This window comes from Diuraphis noxia, unplaced genomic scaffold, assembly GCF_037042655.1.
Source record: "Diuraphis noxia isolate RWA-SAM2 unplaced genomic scaffold, SU_Dnox_SAM2 contig0004, whole genome shotgun sequence".
Lineage (NCBI taxonomy): Eukaryota > Metazoa > Arthropoda > Insecta > Hemiptera > Aphididae > Diuraphis > Diuraphis noxia.
In genome coordinates this window covers 17,201,885-17,212,464 of record NW_028301714.1, presented here as the reverse complement: position 1 = coordinate 17,212,464, position 10,580 = coordinate 17,201,885, and positions in this window count along the sequence as shown.

Below are 10,580 nucleotides of genomic sequence, written 5' to 3'. Positions count from 1 at the left end.
GGTAGCGCAGTCTACGCAAACAATTACATACCTACTTACTTAGCTGCAGCGACTATCTCGGAGCTGGTCACGATGTTGGTCAAGGTCATGACGTGGGATGGAGCTTGGGTGGATTGCTACATTATCTTCACGAGTAGCCGGATGTTTGCGATATTATTAATAGTGATTGTCATTACCTTTTGATATGTCCAACCGTCCTAGTGTGAATCAACTCATTTCCGTTTTCATAAAACATCGTGGTTGGCGATTTATTGCTCGATATCTCATGTAGTAATGAATAATAACAATAATTTTGTTGTTGTTTTTAAAGCCCATAAAACCACGCGCGTGCGCTAAATAATTGTTGTAGCTATACCTACATAGATAGGAACGTGGGAACTAATCTACGCTCAATAACAGATGAAAGGTAACCTATGTTACTTCCCTATTCAAAATACGATCACTGAGTATAAATATTATCAAAATTCTTTCTGTCGTTGAATATAAGTCTATCAGTGTCAAACGTCACAGGTAGCATCATAGGCGTGCGCACAGGGGCAGCAAGGTGTGCTCTTGCTGCTCCTGGACGGTTTGAATATATTTGTATGGGCCGAACTATTACTATATAATAATAACATAACATAATAATAAAGAATAATGTGTTATTGATATTTGATGTATTTTTAATTTTGATTTGGTATACCGGTGTTGAGCAAAAACAATCTATGATTAACCAATGGTTATCGTTTAAAATATTTTTATTTAAAGGTCAAAAGTTAAATTTTGATTTTGAGCTTAAAAATGTTAACTTAATACCCATAGGTAAAAATATTCGCTGCCCCTGACTTGAAACTCTGCGCACGCCTATGGGTAGTATTTTTACATAAAATATAATATTTATTATTTTTATAAACTAACGACATTATATCAACCCTTTATGATGAGTTTCAAAAGTTTACTCTCACTGAATAACAGACGCCTCTCAAATGTGGACGTAATTGATGCGTCATGAGACTTTTCGTCGATAATGCGATCGTTACCTATTTATTTATAGTTAACTAATCTTACGATAATAGTCCATCATGGTAACTGTGAAGTCCTATACATTCAGTATGAACAATATTTTTGTTATTGTCACCATCGTCGTCAATTGGTATTGTATGTCAGACTTTTTTGGTATTTTATATTATGTCCATTTCAATCCCCTTCTCACTTTTAAAATTTGAACTTCTGACCATGACAATCATTTGTGCGGAAATGTGCACCCGATCTCGAAGTTTGTTCACAAAAATTTCACCCTCTATCCCAAAAACAAAATGGGCTGGGGCATTGAAACGGTAGCCTCCACATTTAAATTTTGAACTTCTGACCATGATAATCGTTTGTGCATCGTTTGTGCAGAAATGTGCACCAAGTCCCGACGTTTGTATGCAAAAATTTCCAACGCTATGCCTAAAATAAAATTGGGAGGTGCATAAAACGGAAAACCCCTCTTTTTTAAATTTGATACATTTTGTGTTTCCATAAATGTCGTTTAAGTAATATTTAATAAGATTTTACGATTACCAGATAGTTTCCTAGAAATAATAGGTACATAATATATATTTAAATTTTTATGTTGTATGAAAAATTTAATATGTTTTAACTTTTAAATATTCCTCCTGTCAGGCCGTTTATTAATTTAAAAAAAACGACAATTTTTGAATTATATAATATTATTAGAGCCACACAATGATTATTATATAATTATATTTGAATATAAATTAGTTAAATGATTTAATTAAATATATAAATACATTTTTTGTATTAGTATTGCCATTCGTATTATATTATTAAGGCATTTTGGTGCAATTGTCTATGTTCACTGGTTTTTTTCCTACATGATATTTTTTGATTATTATTATGTATCAGACAACATATTAATATTTAAACTATTTAACCCATTGAGTAATATATATGGGTATATATTACTTACATATATTACTCTATTATTTAACCTTAAAAAGTTATCGATACATTTTCATAATGATAATTTTTAATTTCTAATCATCCGCCATCAAATAGACAATCATATTAGGAGCATCTAAACACAGGAATGCATCTTATGCATACTGCGCATGTGCATGATTTATTTTACCACTATCATTATGTCATTATGCTATCAATATTATATCAGATCAACACACGAAAATAATTAAATGAATCAAATATTTATTTAAATTGAAACATTTACATTTTTCTTGTGCTTTAACGCCTTCAACACAATATTCTCCAATATTTTACTTTAGAAAAATTATTGTAAGGATTACCTAGTAAATTTAATTGTATAAAATAAATAATATAGTAATAATATTTTACAGTATGTCATTTAATTTTTATGCTCACTGTCAAGATTCTTATAAAAATCAATTGGAATCCATTAAAAAGATGTCGGTCTACAATATAAAGATGAAAACAGAATAGATTTTTACATTCTGGTTATTATGAATTTCAACAGCCAAATGTATAAAGTATGATAATAATTCACAGATTGTCATTTATATTTAATTTTTTAAACATATTAATTCGTTCAATGTATAGAGTATAATAATTATATTATTAAAAATTATAAATAAAAAGGATATTTTTACTAAATAAATCATTTTACTTACCAGATACATTAAAATAATGTATTATTTATTTTTCAATACATAATCCATGATAATCATTTAGAGAATTTATTAATAATATTTTTTTAGAAAATATTTAATTAGGACAAGAAATGCATTTAGATGATTTTTATTTTACTTCATTTGTTATACGATGTTTATTTTTCGTATGCCTTGTAAGTGTAAACTTAGTGGGAAATTGATTTTTACGAATATGACAATTAAATTCCATTTTTTATTTTATTTAAAATAACTTTATATAAATAATATGTTCAAACTAAAAAATATGTGTATGGAAATGTTTAAGTATATTATACTACCTTCATATCTTCTGTCATTAACAGCAATAACTGTTTTTTTATATACTGAGAAATGGGTCTTTTATAATGTTTATTAATATATATATTTTACCCGATTTCTTATTTATCTGTCAACCTAAACATATCATAAACTAGATTTAATAAAAATTTATTACCAAAAGGGTATTTATTAATTGTCTTATTGAGTATTAAAAATACATTTCACAAACATCTTAAACATACAAATTCAATATTATCTTTTAATCAGTGTGGCTAGAGACCCGGACACCGGATATCTAATGCGTAAAAATTATATCCCCGGACATGATATACGCATGCGTGGGGACTTGTAATTTCCTTGTGACGGTATCACTGTTATCAGTTATCAGATTTAAATAAATTTAATTTATATCGAATACCACGTGAATTTAACTTATTGATTTTTATATATTAATTAATAATTTGAATATGAATTCAAATGTTATGTTAATGAGTATTTTAATTCATACCAAATTACAATTTCTAAGTATTTTTATAAATTATAATATTATGTCTTATTATATAGTAAAATATAGAGTATAATGAAATACATACCCTACATTCTATAGTCTATTTATATTTGAATCTGGAAAATGTGAACTGTTTCTAATGAACATTTGATGATATCACATTTTCTTTATTTTTATGGCTGGTTTTTTTTTTTTGTTTTATTTTTGTATTTAACAGTAAAAGGTGAACAATCGTGTAAATTAGTGTTTAAATTATAATAACCATATCAAGATGCAAATAGTCATACATTGTATGTCTTAATGGTTAAAGATGGAAATGGAGAATGTGAAGTAGCGGCTTTAGGTGTAATGACATATGAAGAGAAAGACACATTAGGTACGTTGGTTTTTTGAGACATTCGAAAAATTTAATAATAGCAGTGAAAATATAAAACTGTTTATGACCGAGAGACAAGTTATTAAAGAAATCTTTCTAAATGTTAATTAGCTATATGCCTTTTTCATATGTTAAGAACATTTAACCGTAAAATAACTTGCATGTGAAAAACAAAATGTACCACCTAATCTAAGAGACCAATTCAAATAAGTTTTTGAAAAATTAGAAAAAATGGAATGTTTTTGACTACTGAAATGGGTGATTTTAATCACGACCAAAGAAATTTTAAATTAATTTTGTATAGGTTACAGGAAATATAGTCATACTATGGTATGTGGTTTTTTTTTTTTTATCATGTATTCTGAAAGCATCGACCTAATATTAACTTTGTACAAAATATATCTTTTCAGAGGGTTTGGCGATCGTAAACTATCCATGTACCTCTTTCCCTGTAACAAATAATTGTAATTTTCCATGCATATTACAAAAATCAAATAAAAAACTGAAAATATTGTAAAATCATCACATCGGTCAGCACTCAATAATATCGTATTTACAGTGTATTATAGGAAATTAAAAATATTTTTAAAATTAAATATACAGACGTTTTCACTATAAAACTAAAGAAGATGAAATATGCTGTGTAACATTTTAATAAATAGAACAGAAATTATAATATAATTTTCTGAAATTTAAATGAAAAATAATACACAATTACCTTATAAATTCTTTTGTATCGCCCGGGAGAAAAATATACTACGATTCAATATTATACTAAAATATGTATATACACAAGCAACCATCAGAATATTTCTAATATAATAATATCGCAGACTTCAATCGATTGTCAAATTGGAATGAATATTATGATCTTATAGGCATTCAGCAGATGAGATAAAATATTAAAATACATACGCTCTATAACATAATTGCGTAATTTTTTAAATTATACAATTCCATTGGTGAAGCATGATCTCAATGCGATATTATTATGTATCAGAGATGTTTTAATACAAAAAAAAAAAAAAAAATATTTATATGAAATTTGATTCATATGGAGTTGTTTTTATTTTTTTTTACCCATCGAACATATTTTTATGATTTAAATGTAAAAATGTAATATTACAGCATTTTCGTATTGACACGTCATTATTACGAAAAATATAAAAAAAAATAACCGGCACGAAATCCAACTGATGCTGGCCGATCATAATAATATTATTATGTACTAGCTGGTCACTAGTATAGTATAGTACGTATACTACGGTTTGTATGACATAATTGGCAATGGTCTACGATGAAAATCGGAAACGGTTCATTTGATTTTTTTCTGACTACCACGTATTTCTAACGCGCATAATTATACACATGCAATATGGCTGCATCTTATAATATCGAGAAATTCGACCACATTGAAGAAACCATCATAAGAGAAGTTATTGACAAAATAATTAGCGACGTCGAATACGATGAAATGGAGACCAAGCTACACAGATTCGACGACTACGACGAGGAAATAACTTTTGGAGATTTGGCGGATCTACTGAATTATGCGAAGCACTTCGCAGGTGGCGAAGCGTCGACTTCCAGAATCACTCAATCGGACGATCGCTCCAGCATTGAACCGGTTGAAATGGGAATTACGTAGAAAAACATATCAAGTGAAGTGATGAGGCGTTGGACGTTACGCCGAACATGGGAAGGAAGTCATTCTCTATATTTGGGGCTTGGTCGTCAGGCTGGACCCGAGGGACACTCCAGCAATACGCGCATCTCCGCACTTAATGATGAGAATCATCAACGCCTGGTGGAGAGGCATAAGAAGAGCCGCACGCGTATTCAGCTGTTTCAGTTTCTCCCCCCGTTGTGAAATTGTAGTAGAGTCCCTCCCCTGGCTGAGAGCAGCAAACAAAGGCGGGCGATGTGGCGACAATGAAGGTACGCGAAAGGGCACATTTAAGAAGGTGATCGGTGGTAAGTCGCCAATACACGTTATTCGGCCACCGGTGGTGGCTCTACAGGATCGCGGATGTCGGGCACTCGCGGTCGCTCATACGCGAAACCCTCTGGCGGCGCGCCAGGCCTTCATATCCTCACATCGCCTTGCCTTTGACTGCTGCCCTCAGCCAGGGGGGGGGGTCGGGGGGCTCCCGGACGATTTTACATCCGGGGACAAATAAAACAGCGGATTACGCGTGTGGCTCTTCTTTTGCCTCTCCACACGGCGTGAATGATTCTCGTCATGAGGTGCGAAAATACGCGTATTGCTGGAGTGACCCCCGGGTTCAGCCTGACGAACAAGCCCCAAAAATGAAAAACGATTCTTAGTGGAGACGGTTTACAGTCTAAATAATATATGTTACACTCTATGTATTAATTATATTGTTATTATTTAAAAAAAAATTTGGAAGAACTTATAAAATAAATTCCAAATTATTCAAATCAGTTTCAGTATTTCATTATGTACCCGACTCACTCAGTCATGAGTGAATTATGAATTCATAGCAGATATAAACAATTTACTATAAAGCATCAATATAAGTCATTAACGACATTAACTATTAATATTAGAATATAATTATGTATTAGAATTTACGTAAAAATTCCCGTTTTTTCCCCTATGCTTTTAAAAACTACTGGGAATTTCAAAACTTGAGCTCTCTAATGCACCAACTAGATTCACTTTCCATCCAGAAAAGCTACTGAATTTGAAAATCAAAGCATTATTTTGACAACTTATCGTGTACATAAACACAAAAAAAATATATATTTATATAAAAAAAAACACACACTGTTGTAAAATCAATACATTCATCGCTCCGCTCAGATTCTAAAAATTAGATACATTCAATGGTATAAGTACTTAATGGGCTACAGCCTATGTGAGGGCACATGTTTTCAAGCTGTGAGGATACAGGCTTTTTAGTTCCTATAAACCACCCACAATGTAAGGGGAAGACTTACATTGTGACCTGCAAGCCGCACCGCGTGTTAGCCTGAAGGCTAAGTCGGTGGAACTTGCAGGGTTTTGGTTGGTACACACAGGGAAAATGAATTCCTCAGATTTATTTAATGGGGGGAAAAGAAACAAAAAATTAATATTAATAAAATAATAAACGTTGTATTTTAGGGTAATTATGGGGATATATTTCACACGGTTGTATTAATTAATAATATAATATATAAGTTAAATATAATAATAATAGTGGCTCTCGCTCACAGCAATACAATGTAGTAATATATATAATTTGGCCTATACATTTTTGGTATAATAAATTTGTCACCTAGTTTAGGTATAATATAAAACGGCATACAATTTTTGTATATAATTTGGGCCTATTCATTTTTCGTATAATATAAAGCGAGGCACATGGGAAGTGTATAAGGAATGTAATAAAAATGAATATTAACGCTACGGCTCCGACAAACGGTTACCGAGCACATATGTAAGATTATTATATGTCAGTATAACATATCTACAACATATTATTCGTAATAAAGGAAACGACCCACGGCTCCACTACAGGACGGTTACCGGGGCACCTCTGAGTAAAATCGGAGTATATAAAAAAGAAACTAGGGTGATACATAATCAAAATGAAAAAAAAGGGAAATGTTGGGGGGGAAATAATACTTGACGACGACTGTTTGTACTTAGCTGATGATGTTTGAGATGGCTTTGCCCGCCATGGGCCTATGACATCGCTTCAGCCCATCATGGTGGTATTCCGCCGATAGTGAAAACAAAAAATAATAATTGCAAGTCCGGGAGACGTTTTTCGAGAGTCGAATGGCGTTGAGCAGAAAAAACGAGCACAAAAGATCTGTCGTCGATGGTGGCGAAAAACAGACAATGCCGCAGTAGACGTTGGTGGCTGGTCGTAGGCGTCTTGATATTCTTGGGTAGAGGGGTGGTCAGTGTCGTCGCGTCGGGAACTTTCGTATAATGTATAATATAGTGGGGAAACAGGTTGCCCTGTCCGTATGCGCAAGCGGCTGCGACCGCGACGCCCGACAGCAACGGCGGAGCGCCCGCTGCGACATCGACGCGATAGACACTGCATGTGGGGGAGGTCAGGGGACTAGTATTACATAACAGTGTTTTTGTCATTATAATATTTAATGAGTGCATGCATAATAATAGAGATTATGGAAATACTATGAGTTATATAATAAAAGGACTTGGACATATTATAAGATTATAATAATGATATTATGTAATATTCTAATAAAAAGTCTCAAAATTCTGTGACGTTACAAAGCAATAATAAATCATGGTGTATGAGAAACGTTTCCAAACGGGACTCCTCAGTCGGCACACAAATCAGTTTCGGATTTTGTTAAAAATGGTGCATAAGCATATGGTGCATAATTTATAATATAATTATATTATGATCTGTGTTAGAGTGATTCAAATATCAAAATATACAATATATGCACTATTTGAAGGGTTTTACGAAGTAAGTAAATGGGGGCCGCGTTAATTATTGACTTTTTGCAAATTTTCTGATGCCAACATTCAGTACGTCATTTGTTAGTATTTGTTTGACCAAATTCAGAGTTCTTTTGATGTCGGCATGCCCTGGAAAATAGGTTTTTAACAACAGTATTTATATAATATCGATATATCTAGAAGTAAATAATATATTATATTGTTGAAACCTGATAAAAATTAATACAATTTTTATTTTTATAATATACCTACTTATTTGTGTTTATTTAATGCAATATATATTTATATTATATAATTCTCGTTATTGATATTATAATATGTTTAATATAATATAATTTACCATGCAAAATTTGTTTTTACATATCGTTACTGGGTCTATGCAGTTTTATGAGAGTAATGTGGACGATTCGTTCTATTCTGATATATATATTGTATGATTATCCTGGAAATATAGGGGATTATAATATGCTTAATATAATATAATTTACCCCGGAACGTTTAGGGGATGATAATTTGAAAATATAAGAATTGATAATCTGGAAAATATAGGGGATGATCATTCGGAAAAATTTAGGGGAAAATTATCCGCATAATTTAGGGGAACATTATCCGGAAGATAATGGGGATGATTATCCGGAAAATATAAAGGATGATTATCCGGATGATATAGGGGATGATTATCTGGAAAATAAGTGGACGATAATCCGGAAAATTAGGGATGATTATCTGGAAAATGTAGGGGATGATTATCTGGAAAATGTAGGGGATAATTATCCGGAACATTTAGGGGATGATAATCCTAAAATATAAGAATTGATAATCCGGAAAATATATGGGATGAGCATACGGAATAATTTAGGGGAAGATTATCCGGATAATTTAGTCACTGATTTTAAAGATGATTTAGGGGATGATTATCCGGATGATATAGGGGATAATTATCTGGAAAATTAGTGGAGATAATCCGGAAAATTAGGGATGATTATCTGGAAAATTTAGGGGATGATTATCCGGAAGATATAAGGGTTGATATCCCGAAAAATTTAATAAATACTATCATAGAATTATTATTTAAATGTCACATTGATATCAAAATTTAAAAATTTAGTGCACAAAAAAATTAAGTTAAATTGATATTAAAAAAAAAAAAAAAAATTGAAAAGGTTTATTATTAAAATAATTTTAGGTTCTGTACGGAGTTATTTGAATTTACAATAATGTGTTTTTTTTTCAATGTTTTTTTCTCTGTATATAAAAGTTGCAAAATATTGTGAATCATGTTGAGCTATTTAAAGTCATATGAAATTGAAAATCATTTCAAAAAAATTATTAAGTTCTCACTGATGTTACTTACTATAATTGTAATATATTTCAAAAATTAGGAGCGCTAGTGAACCTTCACTCAGAGCTGTTCAATTTAATTTGTCTTTCCAGTGGACATTTATCCAGTGATAGAGGTAGACAAACATAATGTAACGAATCTTGAATTAAATTTTCAAATCGCAGATTTAAAAAGAAAAATTTTTATGAATTTCTATCTAAGATAATTTGAACTTTGCCGTAATTTTTACGTATTTAGTCAAAATTTGAACTTTAAATGCTTATAAAAAAAATCGTGTCTATGTATTTTTAATATTTTTCAACTGCTATTGTTACAATGTGTACAATGTGTACAATGTGTTAGAAGCCTTGTATTAAATTTTCAAGCTTTTCTACCCAACAAATACATTTTTATCGACATTTATAAAAAAATAAACTAAAAAAGTTGAAAATTAAAATGTCAGTAAACAGCTCAAAACAAATCTAAATATTTTGAAATTTGTATTGAATAAAGAAAATGCATATATAATAATAACGCATAATTATAATATTATATAATAATATTATAATGCATATAATGCAACATTCAGTGAAACTTTAAAGTATCTGCGGACGTTTGTTTTAGAGTTAAACCAAAATAAGGAAATTGCTAAATATGATATCCAGTTAAAATCCAATAATTAAAAAATTTAAATTTCAAATGCTCATAAAAATTTAATTTGAATTTCCAAAACGAATAAAATGATAAAACAAAACGAATACAATCTGGTGATAGTTTAAACTGCAATAGTTAATAGGCATATTAACACATTCAACTTTATTTAAATATTAGTAGGTATACTTAGACATGCAATTACAGAAATTTAATGTTATGCTCACTAAGAAATTTTGACGTTAGTAAAATAAATGCGAAAATAATCAAACTGGGTAATGGATGATTAAAAGCCAAACTTCTTTTTATAGATTTTATATATAAATATTTAATTTTTATTTCAA